This window comes from Brienomyrus brachyistius, unplaced genomic scaffold, assembly GCF_023856365.1.
Source record: "Brienomyrus brachyistius isolate T26 unplaced genomic scaffold, BBRACH_0.4 scaffold579, whole genome shotgun sequence".
NCBI lineage: Eukaryota > Metazoa > Chordata > Actinopteri > Osteoglossiformes > Mormyridae > Brienomyrus > Brienomyrus brachyistius.
The window spans coordinates 42,033-58,293 of record NW_026042854.1 but is presented as its reverse complement, the minus strand read 5'-3'; the positions used below and the strand labels follow the sequence as shown (position 1 = coordinate 58,293).

Genomic DNA, 16,261 nt, shown 5'->3' with positions numbered 1-16,261 from the left:
CATAAATCAATCCTACTTTCGACTCCGTTGTAACGCATGTTGTATATTTCAGTTGCGTTAGTATGGCTTAAGTTTATTCAGTTTACTGGATTCTCTGCACTTTAATGAAGTTATATGTGTATTGTTATATAACTGTACATCATTGTTAGTTACTGCTATCCGCTGTAAAGGTAGATACAGGTGCAAGACTTTGCAATAACGACCTAAAAGCAGTTGTTATGATTCCAGGGAACGCGGCTGATTTTTAGAGTCTATACATCATGAAGAAACGGCGATCGTGTGAGAAAGACTTATTCTGTACGGATGACAGGGCCAGCATTTCGGACCCAAGGGAAAGGCTATTGTGCATCGGAAAGAGACAAAATCATATCATTATATAGAAAACTCGTCGTAGTATTTAAAAACCAAGTAACTAACACTGTTATTAAGTGCGGACTTTAAATCAAGTGGTCGCGGTCGTTTTTATTTGCATAAAACTTTAAACGTGATCTTGAAAATATAACGCTTGCAACAAACATCCATGCATAGTGTGTTACTGCGAATGAAAATACGCGGGTCACAATTTATGATCCAAGTGTATAATGGTAAATAATTAAATAAATAAAACCGCAGGCTTTCACATCGAGTGCACCCCAATAACGTTTCATTGAAATGTCCATGTTATGTACGCCGGGCACTGATGGATGCAGGCCTAGCGATCTCTATAACAATGCCAAGCAAAGAATGTCACTGATTTACCAAAGCGGTCAGTTTTCGGGGATCCTGCGGCAGCTGGGAGAAGAAGAATCGGGCAGGTTTCAGAATCGGCGAGCGCTCGGATAAAAGGCACCGATTTCCCAGCCGCGCTTTTCTTTTCGGAACCAGCAGAAGTGCCCTCCGCACCATCCTCGGCGCTAGGACACGCCGGCCACTTTATTACCCTAAAACAGGGAGCATACACCGATCTTCAAAGCCAAACTTACCTTGCCGATTTTCGCTTAACTGCTTCTCAAACTCATCGAAATCGGACATTTTTCAGTCCGTACTAAAGACGTATTGCAAAATAAGCAGAGGTCCAACAGTAGGCCTTTGAATGGGCTACAGGCTGCATTGGGTTCTGCTGCTTTTTCTTCCGAGTCGCCTGCCCCTCCTCCCCCGAAGTCATCGGCTCTTCCTCGGTTGTATCACACACAGGTTCGGAAACATTCGATGCGCATTACCGTCCCCTCCTGCACTGGAGGGTTAAGGACAACGTGATTATATCGAACCAAAATTGAAATGTGCAAGTTGACTTTCCTAGTTATACGTCTTCATTTTTATTCTGGGTTTAACAACCATGAGTTTATGACGTATTTTACATGATTAGTTGGCGACTGGACCTTATTGTTTATATCTCTTATTAAGGATCCATCCATCCATACATCAATTATCAAAACCACACACTTACAATCCGAGTCTAGTTTCATATGCTGCGCTGCTGAGCGACCCGCAGAATATTATGCATGAGTACAAGTCACAAGCCCCGTTTCCACTAACACGGGGCCGGTTCTAGCTTGGTGCCTTTTGAGACCGAGGCAAAAAGATGCAGACTCTCCCCGTCGGGGAATCGAACCCCGGTCTCCCGCGTGACAGGCGGGGATACTCACCACTATACTAACGAGGAGATGTACGCGCACTACTTTTACATCTTCAAGATAAACAGCGGATGACTACTAACATTTGCGAGTAATCAATGACTGAGCTTCATGTCATGACCATGGTGCTCAAGAGAAGAAAAAATACATAATGTACGTCCACTGATACCAGAACAACCATATAGCTTTATACTAAGACGATGATTAAACGGAAAATTCCTTTACAAAACACTGCCACAAAATCATAGTTTCGCAATATTACATCGTGCAATGGGACACAGTGTAAGTACGTGAAGTCGGTAATTAAATCAAGAAAAAAAAGTGAGAGGAAAAGAATACTTTTCTATTATCATATTTTTCTAACTGGCCAAACTGAGTCATATTTTGATTATACACACTAACAGAAAAACAGTGCAAATCTCCGGTAGTCCGTTTCACTTGCGCTCCGCTATGGGGCAGTAACAAGCAGAGCTTAAGTGTGGAAGGAAAAAAAAAACACAGGACAGCATCAATCCCAACTTCACAAACGCCGGAGATCGAGATGCTGTAAGCATGACAATTAACATCTTTATCCAAGGGAACAGCTGCAAGACACAGATGCCGCGCCTAACAAAGGTAGGATCGATTCCGAAGTTCAGGCATTTACAGACGCGGACTCTTCTGGAGTTGATTTTTTTCGGGAGATACGCATCAACTTCAAAAGTATGAACCGCATTATATCTATATCTGTTATGACGTTGTAGCTATTGATACTGATGCATCACAAAAATAATTTAAATGTTTTTTCATTCTGACATATGTTCGTTCGGACGAGGATTTTATTATATGAGATAAGTTTTAAATGAAAACTTTTTTTAATCTATATGATTAATTCTCGAATCTAAGCCAGACTTCACATAAATCATTCATTCATAAATATAATGGAACATACAACATCCAGGTATCCATGAAATTTATGATCAGGCTATACGTTTGTGATAACAACAAAACAACACAACATGTATATTTACAATATATGGGCCTATTGTTTAATATTGCCTCCAAATTATAGCCAGACAATAACGCAATAGGCCGACATCAAACTATTTTCATGTAAAACAAAAGTGCTGGCAGTTTGCTTGTGCTTACAGACCCCGCCTTGAGCCCATCCAGAAAGATCCCAAAAATAACCGACAAGCAAAGGTTGTAACAATCTGAGCATGTTTAGTTTAATGTAATCAGGAGCCGAATTAATAACGCGAATAAATGATCAAACCGAAAGTCTGTAGTCGGGAATATCCGATAACGTCTTTGACGTGCAGTTAAGATAGTCAGAGGAAAAACCTTGTAGTTTACTTATATATATGCCTAAATATATGAGTGTGTCTCTCCGGTGATTTAATGATGAATATAACGATTACATATCAAATCACACATTAAGCAATTATTATATTACTAGGTTGAACGTTTTCACTATGTCTGTCGTCACCTTGATTTCACGATTTTGACTATTCTTCTTATCCCAGATTGAACAAGTCATTGTGGCGATGCAAGATCCCGACATGGGGATAAAGATGAAGAATCAAAGACTGTTAATCACAGTGATTCCACATGCGATGACAGGTGCACGATACATATTTTACTTTTTAAAAATAATTTTTCATGCCGCCCGGGTTGTCTTACACCCGGCCGTGCAGTGTCCCGGGGGCCGGGTCCTAATGGTCATTTAAGCCCTTCACAGGAAAGCCCATACATCGGCGGTCTTCGGGAATCCTGTGCATTAAGACTGTCATCGATCTCCTTGCGCTCATATTTATTTATGTAATTTATTTATCGAGTTCAGCGTTTTTGATTTATGACGGCTTAATGCATTTCTCGACTCTAACTAGATGCCTTCCTCGCTATGCCTTCCCAGGAAATGATATCGTGGAGTGGCTAATTCAGAAGTACTCCATCATGGAAGAAGGTAGGGCCGAGAAGTATGTAGGGAAGCGTTACCTGGTGCTCTTATGTGAGGTTAATCGATTGTTTTTTTCCCTTCGTGACGACGATGGCGCCCCTGCTGGCGAAAGACGTCATCAGGTTTTTTTTTTTTTGTAATAAAATAACAGAAATAAACGAGTCTTTTGAATAATAAATACAAATGAAGTAATAGAATTTGTCATCCATACAACAGATTAGCCTAGCTGCATTTATGTGTAAGCATATGCAATTCACGTGTCTGACAGAAGCATGTTCTGTTCCATTGATATTGCTGAGCCTGTGAATTAATAAATGTCAGAATTGAGCTTGTCCATAACATAGACACCCCATTCGCCTGAAGCTTTTGGGATTTTCTTCCCCTGGCGTCAATTTATCTGCTGAATTATTTATCTTTCTGCTGAGAGGCTATTAGTACAAATAATCTGTAGGCCAGTCCCGAGTCGCGCCGCTACGCATGCTGAGCTGTACGGTTTGATAGTCCCGATGCAAACTTCGCTGATAGCCAGAGGCAGTCAGTCATGCCTGGAGAAATATCGCTATCCGTCTCCCTCATTATGCACTTCTGCAAGACGCTGTTGTCCTGAATTCCCGGGCGATGCAGATGAGGTTTTAAATAGCAAGGGAGCAGATTTCCCTGATTTACAGCCCAGATTGGAAAAGAAGTCGGAATGGAAAGGAGGGGACTTTTAGGCAGTAGATGGCAGATGCATTAACAGACTTGAATGGGCAAAAAACCTGTTGCCCCGGTAAGCAGTTACCCCTCCCTGTAAACACTAGGCTTCCCCCTAGCAGCGCTGTTGCTGCGCCGGTCTGAAACCCCCGGGAGCGCCTGACTGCCAATGGCCGCGGAGGCAGCCGGAAAGTGGAAAGTCCCAATTACTCGTAATTAATTATAGTTCCGATGAGGAATGCACCATCCCCGCGGCTTATTCTGTGCACCATGTCAACGTTTTTTCCAGTTACTTGCTATACCGTAAAATAAAATATAATATGCCTACTCAGTTTCTAGTTATCGTGTGTTCTACTGTATTCCACTGACAAAAATTTAGAGAATTACTATGCCTAAATCTGGGCTACGAGTAGTGGATTTGTTTGAGCTTTGAGTAGTTTACGTGGAAATGAGTGACCACTTTGTGTGTTTTCAGAGGCACTTCATGTGGGGAATCTGATCGTGAAGCACGGCTACATTTACCCCCTAAAGGACCCCAGGACGCTCGTCCTGGGGCCCGACGAGACGCCGTATCGCTTCCAGGTAACCTAAAACCACGGTTTCTTCAGATGGAGGGCAGCGCGAGAGGGTGGTGGCCATGTGGGGGGGCACGCATATCGAAACTATTCGTTGGAGAGACCGCGGAATTACCGTGTAGGACAGTATTTCTCAATCTGGTCCGGGCTCCAGAGCTGAGAGGGTGCAAAAACGTAGACTGTCTGGTAGGGAGCTGGGAGGGAGCAAAAACGTGGATCATCTGTGTGTCGCCGAGGACCGGATTGGGAAACACTGATGTATGAGAACCAATGCCAGTTAAAGTAGCAAAATGCCTTCCACCCGCCTTGTCCCTGACATGTTAAATCACAAAGCACCTTTGTCACGCTGCTTCTGAATAGTTTCAAATGACAGCATCTCCTTTTTGCTAGACTCCGTACTTCTGGAGCTCTCAGCAGTGGCCAGCCTCCGAGCTAGATTACGGTGATTACCAATTATTAATCATGTGCTCGCCTATTACATCATTACTTCCCTTTACTAGAATAATAGAAAAACACAGTTTCTTGCCATGTCTTTCTTTTGCTCTTCTAAAGCGATTTATTTGACTAAGAAGAATATCAGAAAGCAAGGGCAGCTGATAGACTATGAAAAGGTAAGAGAAAATTTTTATTTATGTACATTTCAATGCTATTCTTATTCGCTGGTCTGAAGCATTGCTTGATGAGATCATGTGATAGCTGAATGCTCATGGGAGTTTTACTTACACAAAATATTATGAGGGTAGAAGGAAAAATGATTGGTTCAGAGAGATAACCAATTAGATTGTACATGAGGTGGATCCGAGCAACTAGAGGAGGCAGGAGCAACCAATCAGATGTCTTGGTCCTGCCTCCTCTGCAATCTGATTGGTTATCTATCCGAACCAATCATTTTCCTTCTGCCCTCAGAACATTTTTGTGTAAGAAAACCTCCCACCAATTATGCACATAGTAGGATCGCACATAGACATCCACCAACTTGCCGCCATGTTGCGTCAGGGTCAACGCATTTTAGGTTCTCATCAGTAAGAGGGTTTGTGAATCCGACACTGCCAGCTGATATCCTGGGAGGGGTTCGGCCTGTGAGTCATAACGTGAACCCATGCAGCAACGCAGCCAGCCGTGCGACCTGGCAATGTCGCATTTAAACATCGTCTCCGCAGGACAGCTACAACATGTTGCACAAACGGATCAACCACACCTGGGACTTCGTGGTGATGCAGGCGAAGGAGCAGCTCAGGTAAACCCCACCCCAGCCCGGGAATACTGTCGCATCGAGCTATGAAATCAATTTCATAAATGCACACAAGGGGACAGATGAGAATGGATGAATAAATCTCGTATTAAGAGGATGATGATGTTACCTAAATTAAAAAGTAACATGGTGTGTGGTCATAATTTCCCTCCTATCTGTTAAATCAGACCTCAGCCTAAACACTAGAGTCGGAAATCCATTTCTAAGTGAAAAAGGAAACAGAAAAATGAAAACCCTACCTTGCAGTTCAGTGATTACCGCTATATGCTAATTACCCAGTATGCTTTCTGACTCTCCATCGACTGCTCTGCTCCTACCAGGGCAGCCAAACAGAGGCGCAAGGCGGACCGCATCGTGCTGGAATGTCAGGAACAGGCCTACTGGCTCGTCAACAGACCGCCAGTAAGCACCTCCCCCGAAACCCCTGACTCCCTACATCTGCCCCGGCGAAAACCCAGTATGCTGTGATTAGAGTAAAGCACACACTGGGTAAACCTGAACTCAATGCACCTTGGCAGCTCGAATATCGCCTCAGGCTGGGGGCGATTCTAGGATTTTTTTGAGGTTGTGGGGCAGAGTGGTGGCTCTGGGCCTAGGGATCTGTGCAAGCAAGTGGAAGGTTGTTGGTTCAAATCCTGTGAATGCCCAGAGTGATTCTACTCCGTTGGGCCTTTCAGCAAGGGCCTTAACCTGCAATTGCTTTGTCCTGGGTATGACATTAATCTACATGCAGGCCTGTTAGGAGATCCTTCAACTTACAGGGGAAACTTGGCAGGATTGGCAGGAAGGCATAGGCAGGGTCCCATTCCCCCACAGAGAGCTGGGGGGTTGTGCAGTTCTCTCCCACGACAACGGGTTTGTTCAATGAAGGAAGGCAAAGGAAACATCTGTAAGGACATATGGAACATTTCCGGTATAATTTTCGATCTCCGTCATCTCCAGAGCATTGAGCTCAGCAAAATTCACGGGGGGGGGGGGGGGGGAGTTTTATCTTCGTTAAGTAAGACACACAGAGTGTCTCCATGCATACTTTGTGGGGGAGGAATATATCACTTCAGGCCTGATAACCCACTACTGCTTCAGTGTGATCATGAAATATTTACTTAGCTGGGAAGAAGCCTATGTTCTGTGGGACGAGAGCTTTCAGAAGACAGACAGGACAGCAGGCTGCGGGAATGAGCAACTGCACCCTCGCTGAGTGTAATTTGGAGTTCATGAATAACACAGGAGAGTGGAGAATGAAAGTGTGGGACAGGAGCAGAGTGTGGTGTGTATCTGGCTTAATCCCGGCCGTCACTAGGGCCCCTTTCTGCTGGGTGCGCAGCATCTCTCAGGGCTAATAAGCATCAGCGTTTATGTGGGCCATTATCCCCATCCGGGGCGGCATCAGGAGGTGGGAATGGCAGCCACGCAGCTGCGGATCACATCCTAAATTCAGCTTATTTTGCAGATGTACCTTTTATTGAGACTAGAGCAGTTGGGGGTTTAGGGACTTCTCTCAGGGGTCCAGTGGTGATGTCACTCTGCTGACTGTGGGATTTAAACCGGCAACCTTCCAGTCATAGGCGGCGACTGCCAACCCGCTCAGCCACACACCACCTTCATTGATGAAACCCACCGTTTTGACGCCAATTAGACGGAAACACAGTTGAGCCAAAAACCACGCAGCGTAGGGCCCCCCAGTCAGGTGCTGCTCGTGTTTAAAAGGCAGGGACGCTCTGCACTCTGGTACGGCCAGGTGGACGGGGGAAGCTGGGGGGGGGGGGGGGATTAAAACCAGCAAATGACAAAATGGCCGCTTCCTGCCTCCTTTCTCTTTGCCCGAGAAACACGAGACGCATCGCTAAGACTGGTGATGCTTGGATCTGGGAGAGAGGAGTGCGAAGGGACTGGGAGACGGCCTGAAGCTAAAATGCAGACATGCTGTGTTTGCGTCTCCCCCCCCACCACCCCCCCACTTGTTGGGCCTTTTAAACGAGCTGGAAGAGGATCCCACCTCCGGAATACCGGATCCATTATCTGACCTCTATTCCTGCGGCTCAGGCTTAATGCTGCATGTTAGCGGAGAGATAATGGATGTAATTGCAAATAGCAGCGTAATAATTTGCCAAATAGTCTCTCTGCTGTTAAGTCCTGAGCTGATCTGAAGCACTTTAATTGGGATTTAAGGAAACCATGTTAAATCAGATTGCATTCAGTATCGACATTTGGTTAGTTTATTCTGTAAAGCAGGGTACCCCAGTCCTGATCATGGATACTGTGTCACCGACTGGCCCTCCAGGACCGAATGGTCCTTTTGGAAAGCTGTCACACTGTCCCCTACTGGGCAGTGTCGCCATGGGCTGTACCCAGTGGCATCATGGGAAATGTGACCAGTAGTGCTAAGGGGTATTAATGCAGCGTTAGACCGGCGTCAGTCTGCTTGAGAGAAACGAGCTCACTCTTCATCTGAAGTTCAGCTAAGGATTTCTCACCCTCTGATTTTCTGCAGCCGGGAACATTCAGCGTTCAAGAACAAGGCCCTGAGCGAAGGAACCGGCACAACTCCCGAGTCCAGCTGGTCTGAGCTTTTTATTAAGCATATACATTTTTTCCGTAATGCCAGTACCTGCTGTTTATCGCCTCTGTCAGTCACAGGACCGGATCCGGGCAAACAAGAGAGCCGCTCGGGGCCTAGATAAGATCAAAGTCATGAAGAAAAAATATGTATATTAATATCTATATATATATGGCAGCTATAGGCAGAATAGGCTGTTGCCTTGGGCCCCCAAATTACCCAAGGAAGTGAAGTGATAATCAGTGTTTTTGGTGGGAGGGCATCCGAGGGAAGCTCGTGTGTGAGTGTGACAGCACTTCGTTGTGCTCATCTTTCTGTCTCACTTCTTCCTCACTTCCTGCTCTCGTTTTCCATGCTAACGTAAGTACGTCAGCAGTCCCACAATACATACTCGTAATAGTGCTATATTATTCATGGTTTCTAGACTGGATGTCTGCTTAGTAAAGCCAGGAGCTGAGTGTGAGCAGAATTCCTACTGTCTGATTCCTTGCATGTGATTCGCTCGTGGGAGTTTTACCCTCACAAAAATGTTCTGAGGGCAGAAGGAAAAATGATTGGTTCAGAGAGATAACCAATTAGATTGTAGAGGAGGTGGGTCTAAGGAACTAGAGGAGGCAGGAACAAGACATCTGATTGGTTGACCCCCCCCCCTCCTCTAGTTGCCTGTATCCACCACTTCTACAGTCTGATTGGTTATCTCTCTGAACCAATGAACCTTGTGCCCTCAGAACATTTTTGCGCAAGTAAAACTCCCATAAACATGTGGCTTATATCATGTTTAGAGACGGTTTTGTTTCTTCCTTCTTTACAGAACAGAACGCGGACTACTACAAAAGAGAGGTAAGCCTGAAAGAATTTAGAGTGAACCTATTTCAGCTGATGGGATGGTTGCCAAGAACAACCAAAGAGGGTGATTAAGTGGGCTCTTAAGAATGCTGTCATAAGAAAATTGCTTCGGAAGGATCTACATCTGTGTTGTCGTTTTCTTTTGTTGGCTCTCAGATATTGACAAATTCTGTTTAAAGGTACAACAGCATGGCTCTTATCAGGGCTTGGATGTGTACCATGCTGTGCCTTTTTTCTGACTCTTATATTCCCCGTGTGATTTTTCATGGCTCCCGACACCAGATTGAACACATCAGGAAATCCCTGGGCCGCTCGAGGGTCAAGTCCTCCATCTGCCTGGAAAGGTTGGATAACAGCCTCCCCCACCTACCCCCCCCCAACACCTGTGATTCAGCCTCAGTCCCAGCATAGCTGGGGGACCACTGGTTCGACACCAGTCCACATTAGTCCCTAACTGGGGGATATCTCTGGGTATTCTGTATACTGTGCCTCTGATTGGTGGGGGGGGGGATCTATTTCATGTTAATTCTGACAAAAATGCTGGGGACTGCTCTTTGTGAAAATCTAACCTCGTTATTTCGTTCTTTCGTCCATCTGCCCATCCATCTTTCACCATAAATCTCAGAGTCACACATATCCTGGATTAATGATGCCTAACTAATATTGAAACCGGTTGACTATTAAACTGAATTGAACTGTATTTAACTGCAAATAATTACTTAATATTGATCAGAAGGTCGCCGGTTCAAGCCTGGCTTCAGCACACTTGTGGGTCCTTGAACAAGGCCCTTAACCCCCAGGTTCCTGGGAGCCTCTACGGGCAGCTGCCCTTTGCTACCAAGCTTTCTCTCACCTATGGAGAGCAAGATGGAGGAGATGAAAAGAGAATTTCCTTATAGGGTTCAATGACGTATAATCATTTCGTCACCATTTCGAGCTCCAGTTTGCTGGAATATGCCAGCATTGAACCTGAATATTTGATGACTTGCAAGGATTATAGAAAGTAGGACTAAAACTGGGAATGGCTGGTCTTCTGTGTTCAGCTTCCTTAAGTTCAGCGAGCAGTACCTGAACCATGACCCCATGATGCAAGGCTGCCCCCCCAGCAACCCCTGGATAACAGATGACACGGCACTCTGGACGCTGAATGCCGACATGTGAGTGTGCGTTACCGCGCCCCATCCTGCCTCTTCAGGGCCACACCCCCAGAGGTGACTGTCGTCTCTTCACTTCCACGCCTCCTGGTGCAGGGTGGAGACACCCACCAAGCTGCGGGTGGAACGATGGGGGTTCGGCTTCACGGAGCTCCTTAGGGACCCTCTGGGACGGTGCAAGTTCAGGGAGTACCTGGAGAAGGAGTTCAGTGGTGAGCAGCATGTAGACCCCCCCGCCCAAGTAGATCAGCTTCATGGAGGCATCGTCAGCAAGTAAGAATCATATTCATTATTTGATCACTGCGGGCCTATTTGGGCAGTGTGTGACTCAGCAGATTGGGATTCATTGCAGGAGGTCATCAGCTCAAATCCCAGAGTCAGCTGAGTGACCTCACTATTGGGCCGTCGATCAGTTACTCCAGGGACTGACTGACCCTGCCCTCTCAAAAAAAAAAAAAAATAGGATCTAGCATCTGCTAAATTAATAATCATGATCCCTCTATGAAAGGCAATTCTCCTCCATATTGGCATCGTGATGAGCGCCTCCTGCAGGTAGCTGATGCATGCGCTGTTTCATTCACAGTGGAGAACCTCTGTTTCTGGGAGGCCTGTGAGGACATCCGGCACGGCGAGAGCGCTACGATCCCGCAGAAGGTGGAAGAGGTCTACAAGTGAGTGCGACCTTGTGGCCCAGTGGGACAGTTTGCATCCCAGTTGAATTTAGAGCAGGCCCTGATGTGGCACTTGCTTACTCCCAGTGGGACTGCAAAGCTCAGGCTCATCACTTCCTTCCCCCCAGGCAGTTCCTGGCCCCGGGAGCCAGCAAGTGGGTAAACGTGGACAGCAAGACCATGGAGAAGACCCTGCAGGGCATGAAAAGCCCACATCGTTTTGTCCTGGATGACGCCCAGATGCACATCTATTTCCTGATGAAGAAGGTAGGAGCATTAACTGTGCACAGCCATGAAAGTGGATGACAGCTTCATTAAAACGGGCTCTCGGCCTCTCCTCTCACCCTCAGGACTCCTACGCCCGCTATTTAAAGTCCGATCTCTACAAAAACATGCTGGCTAGAGCCATAGAACCACAAGAGACCAAAAAAAGGTAAAACTATTATCTTCTATAAAAGGGGTCTTTCTGTAATATATTCCATGTATTTTATATAAGGGGATAAGACTCATATTGGTGTGGGATACACACAGGTTCTGTTTCTGGGGTTGTTAACGATTAATTCCAGGGATTTTTGGGCTTAGTGTGAACTGCTGGCTTCAGCTTAGCTTCGTCACTAAGACTACACAGAGTTCTGTAATGTTAATTGCTTTTGCGTCCCCTGTGATGCTCTCCAGTTTCTGTTTGTAATTCCACGGTAGTCAAGGATTTTCCAACATGGCTGACTTAGAAAAGGCAGTGCCACAAGTGTTAGCGGAACGCTAACATGTTCTCCTTCCCATCATGCCCCAGTGTCTTTCCCTTTGTGAGACGCCAGCGGCACTCCAGCCGTAACCCTGCCCTTTTCGCCCAGGCCTTAGAGGACAACGGCAAGACCAAGTCCCTGGGGTCACCAGCAAGTCCCACAGCAGCCTGCTCTTCCTAACACTGCCTCCTGGGGGGGGGATGCACTCTGAGCTCACTGCTGCCCCACAGAGGCTGTTTGGGGGCGGTGCTCTGCTGCTCTATTTGACGCAGTCTTCCAGGATTTTTAACTTCGGATGTATTTTTATTATAGTGTCATGTTAAATAAGAACAGACTAAATTATGGTTTAGATCAGAAGTGAGAAAAGTCCTGTGTCTCTATATATAGGAAAAGTTTATTTCATTAGTAACAGACAAACCATAGTTGAGCCAAATATTGCCTTATTACTAAGTAATAAACATCTGCATACAACTTTCACTGAAACAATGGTTGTAATAGATAAATAGCCATTTAAAACTTGGCATTTAGCTCAGTGCTTATAATGTGGATTGTGTCCCATATTCCAGATCAAAACTGTGCAGTTTCGAACCTGCATCATGTCTGCTTCAGATTCCAGCAGCTTCTCTCATCCTTTGTTCATTTACTTCTTCAGCATTTCTCAATAAATTAAGCAAGTTTTTAATTCACCTTTAGTGGAATTCTGTCACTTAAATACCAAAATAGAATAACACAGGTGTCGTACTTTTCAACCATTTTTCTTTTGGCTTATAAACGGCATGTGCTACTCTGAGATCACTGACCTGCTGGAGATGTGGTTCGGAACCGCAGGTGACCTCGAGTTCTTTTTTTTTTCCTCCGTGGAGGGAATCAAACAACAAAAGAGATTAGCCAGAGATCCACCCTGCACGGACTTGCTGGTATGATGGGAACGGGACCTAGATTTACTGGAAGCACAAAGAGAGCAAACTAAATTCTGCCCAACAGACAGGCGGAACAAATCGCTACAAAAGGTTTCAGTCACCTGTCTCCCCTGCCAGGACAGCACCTCCCTCCCACAGCGCACCAACAATACATTATACTATTATACCGTGTCTTGGAAAAGTATTGGAATCCTACTTAGTGTTTTAAAAAGCAGCACATTTCTAAATTATCTATATCCCAGTCCCTGAAAGCTATAACTAAAGATTACTGAGGGTAAGATGAATCTCTGCTGCATCTCATAAGTTCATTAAAAATCGAAACTTCCTTTCTTTCAGAACTGAATTTTCTGCCATGTTGGTCTTTAAAATTGTCCATTCGGCTCCAACAAGCTTTCGAACTCCAGTTTGAATGAAATATTGGGCTGCGAATGTGAAGTAGACAGGGTCATGGTGAGGAATGCGTCAGGAATATGGGGCGTGTCTGGAAGTCTGTGTCCATCACCAAAGCCTGTGATATTCATTATTGGCGGTTTGTTTATTGGCTGCTAAGGCTCACAATGGAAGCTCAATACTAAGTGTTTTGAATTACTGAAGTTTGCATGTTGACGGAGCCGGGATGGATGGATGGATGGATAGATAAATGTTTAATAATACATGCAGTACAAGTGTCAAACTAACTTTACCAGACAAGCCCATTAAAACGAGGCTCTCAGTTTCTCTTGAAATTCTTATGTAAAAAAAAAAAAAAATAATAATAATAAACTACTTTGCATGTTACTTTTTAATAGATTTCCTTTTTAAAAAATTAAATCTGACTACGCAAATCCTTCAACTCCTACACTACCCATCAAGGCAATCCTCAGGATTCCAGCAGCACAGAGTTAACTGATGTTCTGCGCGGTTCTTAAAAATGCATGAAACTCGCGAGATAAAAATAAAACAACCGCAACAGAGAATACTGAAATTCCGTCTTCATATTACTGAAACATACAGGATTAAGAGACAACATGAAGTTGGGAAAGGGATTGGTGGGGGGTGGGGGGTGGGATTAAAGGCACTGTCAGCATAACATCATAAAGACGGCACCGATGTCCATTTGCCATGGATTATGTTGTATTCTGCGACTAAAAAGGACCCATAATCTGATTAAGTTCACATCAGACTAATGAGTGAATCTTCTCTGACAGCATTACTGACGCATAGCCCGCCATCCAGAGCTGCATTAGTGCGTTATGGGTTTCTAAGGCCCACCTTAACACAGCAGGGAAACACGTGCTGCTTAGTACGCTATTTCTCGGATCTGTAACATCGTAAGGTCACAGTACAACGTCGTGTCTTTCTGCAACTTTATAGCAGGGCTGAACAGCCAGGTGGCATTTTGGGCATTTTCAAGGTGAGCCGATGGGTAGGCGAGCCGGCAAAAATCTTGGGGAACCCCCCCCCCCTTTCCCAGTCAGCAAAATTTATTGCACAGCAAAAGTTATGGAGACCCCAGCTCTGTAAAATTTACTGTGGGAGTCCAAGGAAACTTTAAAAACACAATATCTCAATCTCCGGAGTCCTTTAAACCTAAAAAATATACAAAGAAATCTATGCTGTGATTCTGCTAGAGAATTTGGGCCCCATGAATGCATATCATATTGGGCCACAAACCCACACCAATGCAGTTATGTTCCAAGTTTTTTACTGTCCTAATCTCCCCCCCTTAACTGCGCCCCAGACTTGATGTTCCACGTTACAATTTCAACCAAATGTTGTGTGTTAAAAAAAAAATTAAATTGTGCACCAAAATTTTTTAACATGAAAGCAAGCATTAATAAAACTTAATCAAATGTTGATTTTTTTTTTTTTATATATAGAATTTCTCATTGTTTTGCTGATATCTGGGAAAACTGGGTTCATGGATCGGGATGGAAAGGCATGTTCAACGCACATTTTTTTTTAAATATTGATTTCCAGCAACTAATAAGCAAATCGAGGGAAATCTGCAAGGTACAAATCTGCAAGGTACAACAGAACCGTTCATCTCATTTCTACCCCGTCAAATCGCGTCCCAGGCTTTCTGGACCTCCCACTGAAATGCATTCAGCGACATCCACCTAAACAATTGCATTACCCCGGCAACGGGACTGCAGTAATCTCATTTAGTCTGAGAATTTGTGTGTCAGAAGGTAGAAAATTAGGATACGGACACGTTGCTCAAAGAGTGCCACGGAGTCACCAGCAGTATCATCAAACACGCCATTTAATACAATAATTTTTTTATCATTGTTTGTATAAATACAAATGATTCTTATTAAACAGCATGACTGACTCGTGCAATACAAATAGGCATATGCATCAAAACCTTTATTAGATTTCAGAAATCACAGAAGAAAATCAAGCTTGGCAAAATAAAAATTATGCAAAATTATCCAGTATATTTCAGCCGTTTCTATAAATGTACGCTAAGGTGGTACTTGCCAACGCCGAAACAATTCTCTCATCCAGTCACAGTGCTCTTTAAAATGGAGATACTTTAATTTATTTAAGGTTGAGTTAAAACACGACATTTAATATTCAGAATAAAATCAAAATCTGATAAGGGATTCACATCGTTTACCGTTTAACTGGTATGTCCATTTTCGATAGGCTTGTTGGGTGGGTAAAAACCCTATTTAACTGATCAGGGTCACTTAGGCAAGTTCACCTTAATTAAAAACAAAATAACTAAACAGCACATAACTAGTCAAAGTGTAAACTCTGCTGTTGGCAAAAACTGTACGGCTGGACCCCCAAGGGCACCAGCGACTGTAGGGCCTTGCTTGGCCAGTAGGGGGCCCCCTTGCACGTGACATTGCAAGGATTTGTAAGTTGTAGGGCGCAGATGGGAAACGAGGTGGGGTAAGAAGCATTTAAAGTGCGGAGCCACATACAGCCATGGGGGTGGGTTTGGGTTTCTAGCACAGCCTGCAAAGACCAGAATAAGTTCCTTTCCTCAACACACTAGCGCCCCCTTGGCCAAACACGACCCATGGTCACCTTGCAAATCATTAAGCTGCCCTGAACCCCACTCTGCTTTCAGTAAGTGCCATTTAAAAACAATGATATACACACATTTTCAGGAGAGCACCTGTGAAGTCACCCCCCCACACACACACACACACACACTACTGGCATTGTTTGGCACCCGACCCATGTAAACCTGACCCCGATTTGCATAATTTATTCAGGTATATATCAGAAACCAGGGTTTCTGCCACCTAGAGGCTGTACGGCGCAACAAGAGACAAATCGCCATCAAAAACACAGGACCTGG

At 44.7% G+C, this 16,261-nt stretch overlaps 1 non-coding gene across 1 annotated transcript; it reads right to left on the bottom strand.

The window, feature by feature from the left end:
• Positions 1-1,570: 1,570 nt before the first annotated feature.
• trnad-guc (transfer RNA aspartic acid (anticodon GUC)) lies at positions 1,571-1,642 on the bottom strand. Its single transcript has one exon. It is a non-coding gene; the product is annotated as a tRNA-Asp (tRNA).
• Positions 1,643-16,261: the final 14,619 nt, after the last annotated feature.